Source organism: Triticum aestivum, chromosome 7A, assembly GCF_018294505.1.
Source record: "Triticum aestivum cultivar Chinese Spring chromosome 7A, IWGSC CS RefSeq v2.1, whole genome shotgun sequence".
In the NCBI taxonomy this organism is placed as follows: Eukaryota; Viridiplantae; Streptophyta; class Magnoliopsida; order Poales; family Poaceae; genus Triticum; species Triticum aestivum.
In genome coordinates, this window is record NC_057812.1 from 443,045,175 (window position 1) to 443,052,493 (window position 7,319).

The 7,319-nt window shown below is 46.6% G+C and overlaps 1 long non-coding RNA gene across 1 annotated transcript; it reads left to right on the forward strand.

Annotated features, from left to right (window-relative positions):
- The first annotated feature begins 410 nt into the window (after window positions 1–410).
- LOC123151995 (uncharacterized) lies at window positions 411–6,936 on the forward strand. Its single transcript, XR_006475971.1, has 4 exons — window positions 411–650; window positions 1,634–1,748; window positions 5,005–5,105; window positions 5,693–6,936. It is a non-coding gene; the product is annotated as an uncharacterized lncRNA (long non-coding RNA).
- Window positions 6,937–7,319: the final 383 nt, after the last annotated feature.

Genomic DNA, 7,319 nt, shown 5'->3' on the forward strand with positions numbered 1-7,319 from the left:
TTTATTTTCTTTGAACCCCTCCTTTTGCCACTGACCAGTGGGTCCGTCAATCCAGCACTCCAGCAGCGTCAGCTACTCCCTGCCCGGCTGTCTCTTCATCTTTTCTCCTCATCACTCCTCACTCTTCCGGTCTTCCCCCCGGATCCCCTTTCTTGTCAAACTCGCCGGGGACGCCGCCGCTTGCCGTTGCAACGCCAGCCATTGGCACCGGCGGGATCCGCCAGCCGTCGGTCCGGATCGACGCTCACGCCTCCGGCTCCGACATGCACGCCCGTTGAACGCCGTCGTGAACCACCTCGCTTCTCTGGTGCGCTCTTGCTCGTAGGTAGTTTCCTAGCTCGATTGTAGCTCTTGCCGTCCCTTTAATGGTGATTCCTAGCGCCGGCGTGCAGGTATGTCTTGAACCAAGGTCGCCTTTCTCGGTTCCGTCGGCCGCTGTTGCGACGCCGCCGCGGTCATCCTCCTCCCCGAGCAGCTCTAGGGGCCGTGACGGGCTCCGCGTCGTCGCGTCTCCTCTGGACCACGAACTTGAAGCCGTGGGTCCCTCCTACTTCTTCCTCGACCGCTGACCGCCATTGACGCCGTCCGAAACTTGCTGCCGTCCGTCCTCTCGCCTCCCTGCTCCGTCCGACCCTGCCAGGAACAGCAAGGTGAGGAGCCATCTTTTCCTGCTGCTGCTGCTGTCCGCTGTTGGCTTGCTTTGCCGCTTGCTGTTGTTGCGCTGCTGGATGGTTGCTTTGCTGCTTGATGCTGCCGGTTGTTTTGCTTGCCGCTGCTGCTTGCTTTTGTTGCTTGCTGCTGCTGGCCTTGAGCTACCGGTAAATGAGAGAAAGAAAGGAAGTTTTACATTTGTAGAGGGATATGGTCGTATTTAGATACACCTAGAAATGGCCATGTTTCACTACCGTTTAATTTTGTTCGTCGTACCGTCAGACTAAGGCTAGTCTTTCCTGTGCATAAAAGTTTCAGAAAAATGCACAACCTGCTGAAATTGGAAAATCCATAAAAAAATCATTCCAGTTTCTGTTTGGAGTAGTACTGATATGGAGTTGGCTGGTTTAAATTGTACTGTAGCAACGGAAAATATGAACATAGTCAATATTATTACTTGGATAGCTCAAGGGTGGATGTTTCTAATCCTGTACATGGCACCTTGGACACATTCTGCAATGAATTTTGAGGCCTGAAATTGATGTTTAAGAAAGTGTTAGAATTTAAGGACACCTGCATGCTAAATCTATCACAAAGCTACAGAAAAAAGTAGATGAACAGATTATATTCTTTTTGTTCATATAGAAGTATCTACTGGCTTGAAAGACTCATCCTGTAATAGTATAGATAGTACAGATACGAGGACTTCACTGATGGCAAACTCAGCTCAAATTTGGGTTGTTCATAAATCATCAGATACATAGTTCCTTATCCATGTATTTCTAACAAGAGATTCTATGCAACTGAAGTTTAAGTCAGTATTTTTATTGGTATATGATATTAGTTTTACCATATTAAAAAGCATATGCCTTAGAAAGAAATATGAAACCTTAGTATTTTTGTTCTTCTTTACCAAGTCACTGTCCAAGCATCTTCCTCCTGCATATGTTGGAAACTTCACGCTGACTCATGTTATTTCCAGCTTAAACAGGTGCATCTTTGACCAAGTATAGGACGGGCAAATGTCGCGGAAGGAATACTGATGGTTTTTGAAGACTGACTATGCTCCCTCGAGTACTGCGCAGCAACAAACTCAGGTCAGTGTGCATTAATATCTACAATAGTTATGTGGTTGTAATGCAGAACTGAACATATTTTACCTTGACATGATATAATTTGATCCAGTGACTTCATGTGCTAAGGACTTCTTTGTAGACTATGTTCTTCGTGGTTATTAATAAGGGCTCAGATCTTTTTCGCTTCTTTGAATTCTTGCTTTCGTCCTTGCCCTTGCCCTTACCATTGTCATTGTCCTTGATGGCGAGAATCTTAATGTTCCTCTTCGCGGTGGCTCTAGACAAAGCGACGTAAAGCTGACCGTGAGAGAAAATCGGGTCCGGTAGGTAAACCCCGACAATGGGGATGGTTTGCCCTTGCGCCTTGTTGATTGTCATGGCAAAGCTGAGCCTAATAGGGAACTGCTTCCTCTTGAACTTGAAAGGGAATATATCGTCATCGGATGGGCAGAGAGGTATCCGAGGAAGGAACACCCTCCTACCAGCATGTTGTCCTAGCACGATTTCTGCGTCGATGGCGTTCCTTTGGAAACCCCGGACCACAAGCCTTGTGCCGTTACACAACCCATTAGCTGGATCAATATTTCTCAACAGTATAACCGGGCAATTTATCTTTAGTTTGAGCGCATGCGGAGGCAGGCCATTGGGAGTCAGGTTGTTGAGGAACTCGGGGGCATAGTAGCCATGTGGATCATCCTCTGCACTATCAAAACTGTGGTAGATCTTCTCTTCGCCCTGGAAGCGCTCTATCATGCGTGTGTTTATCTTATCAACGTTGTCATTCTTTGTGGAGAGGATCGCTCGAGATGTCATGTAATTTGGATCGGCCATGTTGTCATCTAGAGCAGGAAATACATGGTCGATTAGCTTCTCTAGGTCAACGCCATCTCCTGTTGGCGGCACACAAATATCTTCGGGGAGCCTTATGTTGCCTTCCTCGTCGGTTTCCTCGGTGCCATTGCCTACCCTTAGCAAGTAATCTGCGAACCACGGGTCGTTATGCGCCCTCATGTTGGTGACGAGCCTTAGCTGGCGCATGCCCTTCCAAAGGTATGAACTCCGCAGGGTTGAATCGATTATCTGACTCCGCAGTTCGCCGCGTGCTTCAGGATGTGCGTGCTGTCTGGGATGTTCGAGTACACATAGTCGAAAGGATCAAGCTCGATAGATCCCGTGTTGGAGTCTACAGGCTCATCGATGTCAGTGTTATCAGCGTCGGATCCTGCAAGCATTGTCGAGACATAACATGTCACGATAGGATGCAGAACATAAATCAATAGTATAGAGGGACGAGCACGAAAGGCGCCTGGGAGTACCTTGATCGGCAAATAGGTAGTACTCATCATCCATGAGGTCACCGGAAAGTCCATTATCATCCATGATGCCGCTAAGGAAGGTGTCCATTTCAGCTGCAACATTGTTGAGCTGGTAAGTAATGGTTTAGTGTGAGTGGTCACTGGGAGGGGAGTAAAAGATGAGAGGGTTACCATCGGTCCCAATGGTGTAAGACGGCATGCTCGATGGAGGGGACGAAGCCGGTGAAGCAGCTCCTGTGGGCGGTGTTTCTGAGCTTGTTGCTGCTCTGTTCACATGTAAGGTACTTGGGTGTGGAGACCTCTGCTTAGCTGCAAAGCTTGCATTACGACGCTCTAGCAACGCTGACCTCTCACCTTCTGCTACGCTTTTCGTGTGCGCTCTTCGTTTTGCGGCACCCCCTTGAATGTTCTTTACCACCATACCTCGTTTGTGAGCTCGCTCGCGAGCCCTACGCCGTGCTCTGGTCTCCTGTTTCTGCTCATGGGCTTGATTCTGGTTGTCGTGTATTCCCTGATCATTGGTTTGTTGCGAGGCATTTATGAGTTCGCCGGGAGCCTCATTATTGTCCAGGGTACGACTAAGGTACTCGCCTGCATGGTTGAGGAGCTGGTAAATACTGGTCCAACGCACATGGACATAACAAGTAGAGTAAAGATGGGAGGATTACCGTCTGATTCGAAGCTGTAACCAGCCTTACTCGCTAACTGGGGGGAAGGAGTTGAAGCGGCGGGGTCTCTGGCATGAGTGGTCGACATCAGGTTGGGCGTAGCTAAGGTAGCTGCATCTGGGCGCGGCATTGCGATGGATTCAGCGCAAGGGATGTTGCGCCTAGCCGCGAGTATTGCGTTGCGTTGAGTTAGCATCTTCTGTTTCTCCTTGGGTGGTATGTTTTGCACACGTGCTCTTCGGCGGGCATTTGTCTCTTGCTTCTCCTCGACCGGCATATTTTGGTAGGACGCCCTTCTGCAGCTATTCCTCTCTTGCTTGTCCTCGACCATCATTTTTTGGTAGTCCGCCCTTCTAAGGGTGTTACTTTTTTGCTTCTCCTCTGGTGTCATCCGTTGCCTGGCTTCTCTTTGACATGCATTCCTCTCCTCGTCTGTTTTCTTCTTCCTAGCTGCTCTGCGGTGTGCATTGATTTTCTCCTTCTCTTCAGGTGTTAATCTATCCCGCCGTGCTATGTGTTGTTCTCGCCTTTTCTGTTTTTTATCTGATGTAATGATTGCATTTGAAGCAATGTGTTCAGGATCAGTGTGTGAGGTGTTGAGTCGAACCGCTATATCTGAACCAATATTATGCTGAATGCCGCTCTGTGTTCCTTGAAGTGATACACGTTGATCATAGTAAGTGGCTTCACGAGAGTGACTTCCTGAAGAACCATTTTGTGGACCACTTAGGTTAACAAATGTATAAATGCAAGCTGAAATATTTTCATGTGTAAGGTCGATACCGATTGACGTTTGCACATGTTGTACTGGCTGAAAGGCTGTTAGATTGCCGGCTATGGGAACCATCATAGCCACATGTGTGCGCACATTGTCATCATCATCGGAAGACGAAACACTATAGTTAGTGGTGTCCGTTTGTTCGCGTATGAAGAAACCAGATGGTGGCCGGGGTGTATTGGTGGGTTGTGATCTTGGTCTCCTCTCATAATCAATAACTGATAAAAATGAAGGTAGGCTAAGCTCTGAAAGCTTATTGAAGACCTTATGTCGAGACATGTGAGTGGCATGCACATACCTCTTTTCCCTTTATCATACAGATGCCCTCTGTCTTGTGACATCTCTATGTCCTATAGAAGCTTTATGTTCTTATTACCTGCATTATTTTGCATTAGAAAAATGATTAGATGCTTACTGTAATGGATGCTTAAGTACGGGAACAAAATGCAAGTAAGTTACTGAAACAATATCATGTGTTCGTGACACTTTCTCCAATAAGCACTCTTCTTTTTCAGATGAAGTTAACGAAGGAGAAAAGGAAAGAGAACACTCATCCATACATGAAAAACTGGATATGGAGCTGCAAGATCTGAAAAAAGGATTTCAGCAAAAGGAGGTACTATTTTTATTTTCTTATGATTGTAATTGTTCATATAGGAATTTACAAGTTGTGTGGCTGGACCTCGACTCTTTGTTCACATGTACCGAATAATCTTCATTCCGCCATCCATTTTATGTTGCCCCTCATTCCCCTCTTTTGATTACACAATTCAGTAGAAACTCTTTTTTTGGTGTATCTTACCAAACTGACCTAATAATTTCAAGCCAAGGACTGTACTGTGCACTCACATATGTACTAAAAATTGTAGATTCAGAAAATGGGAACAAAATACACTTGTGGTATGAGAATTTGAACCGAGAGTTATGTATAAAAATTTCTTCCTTTTACTTGTGGTTACCATTAGAGCCATTGCTTCATTGCCACAAGTGGAGGTAATACATGCCTCTCTATGTCAATCGGGAAAACGCAAATGGTTAGGCTAGTCTGCATGTTTATATACTTGAACCTAGCTTGTTGTATTTTGATTGTTTTTTCCACAAGCTGTGAGCTGCAATGTTGATCATGTTAGTTGGCAGCCGTTTAGGATGGAAGTAACATAATTTATATTACATCATAAATTCCGGTCTGGTGCTGCATTTCAGGTTCAACTTGAGGTGTAGGTGTTGCCATTCTCTCGTAGCGGAGCGAAGAGCACAACCCTGACTGCACAACCCCTTCAAGGATCACTGGTGAATTTGTTCAAGTTTATTTATCTTCTGGGTCATGTTCATTTTTTATCACAGTAGGATTCCGAGCCTGAGGGTATCGTGAGTGTGAGCATTTATAATGGAGTTGCACAATTATCTATCTTCAGAAGTGGAAATATTAGTTATGTGGTCATGAAAATAACTAATGATACCCATGTTTTAGAATAAATCATGACGACAAATATATTACCTTGAAATTTGAGTATGAGTCGCCTCAAATACCTATCTCAACACACTCATGACCAAGTGTGGCGTACACATTGCGAATTACATGATGTTTTGTTCAATACTCTATGTCAGCAAATTATATGATGTATTGATCACTATCCCGATGTCAAAGTTTGTTCTCTATGTCTCAGCTTGTATTGGGCACCAAATACAGATTGGGGGAATAAGTTGTTTGCATTGGGTGTACTTGCTGGAAAGACATCTGAACTTGCCTATTCATCCTTGATTATGAAACATATTAATTCCCAGAATTTAATGGGCGTATTCTTCATTGAAATTTATGATTTTCAGGTAGCTGGTACATAGCTTAAAATCCTGCATCGCTTAAGTATCTTTGTAATGTAGGTAATTTGCTCAGACATCATGAATGCATGAATGCATTTTGTTTTTGTAGGAACCAGCTGAGGATGGTAAACCTAGGGAACTGTGAAGATGGTGGCAGGAGGATGTACCTGCGGCGTCCGGAGATGGGTGCAGCAACAGCCGGCCTGCGGAGGTGGCTGGTTCTGGCGGCCCTGTCGAGCAACACCATGAGACGGGAGCAGAGGTGCTGGTTCCGGCGGCAGCAGAGGCTGCAGCATGAGACGGGAGCAGAGGTTGCTGGTTCCGGCGGCAGCGGAGGCTGCAGCTCGCACATCTGCTGTGAGAGCGATGTGGCCGGACTGGTTCCGGCGGATGTGGCCGGACGGCGACTATACGTCCAGCGAGAGGAGGAACTGGCGTTTCTGGCGACGTGCGTTCAAGGCTCGATGGAGCTCTCACACTTGTTTTTCTGTTTGGTTTGGCTCGAACGTTTTTTTCTTTGGTTTGGGCATGTACGTCTTTTTTGGTCAATGCATGTAGTGGACGTGGTTCGTGGATTGAGTCGCAACTGTTTCTCTTCGGCTGGTGCGTGATCGTGGGCTGAGTTGGCGATGGATGTCGTTTATGGGCCGTGTTAATTAGCGACGGGATGCGGTCGAGGGGTGGTGGGATTGGTCGAACCATCACGACGACTGCAGATTGCGCTTTAATAGTAGAGATCTTATCTTCTTGAAGTACCTACCACCACACGTTTTATTCTTTGTTCTCTATACCCTCCGTACATTTTCACTTCGGGTTCAGGCCCCCGGCCGACCACGTTCAGACCAACTCGGGAGGATTTGGTGACATGGGCACCTGCGACGTGGTCCTCGGCCTTGTACATCCTGCACACCATCAGGCGGTGGCCTGCATCCCTATCGGAGAAAGCCGAATCTCTCGACCTGCTACTTCTTCAGAGTTCGACCTGCTTTTTCTTCAGAGTCCGACCTGC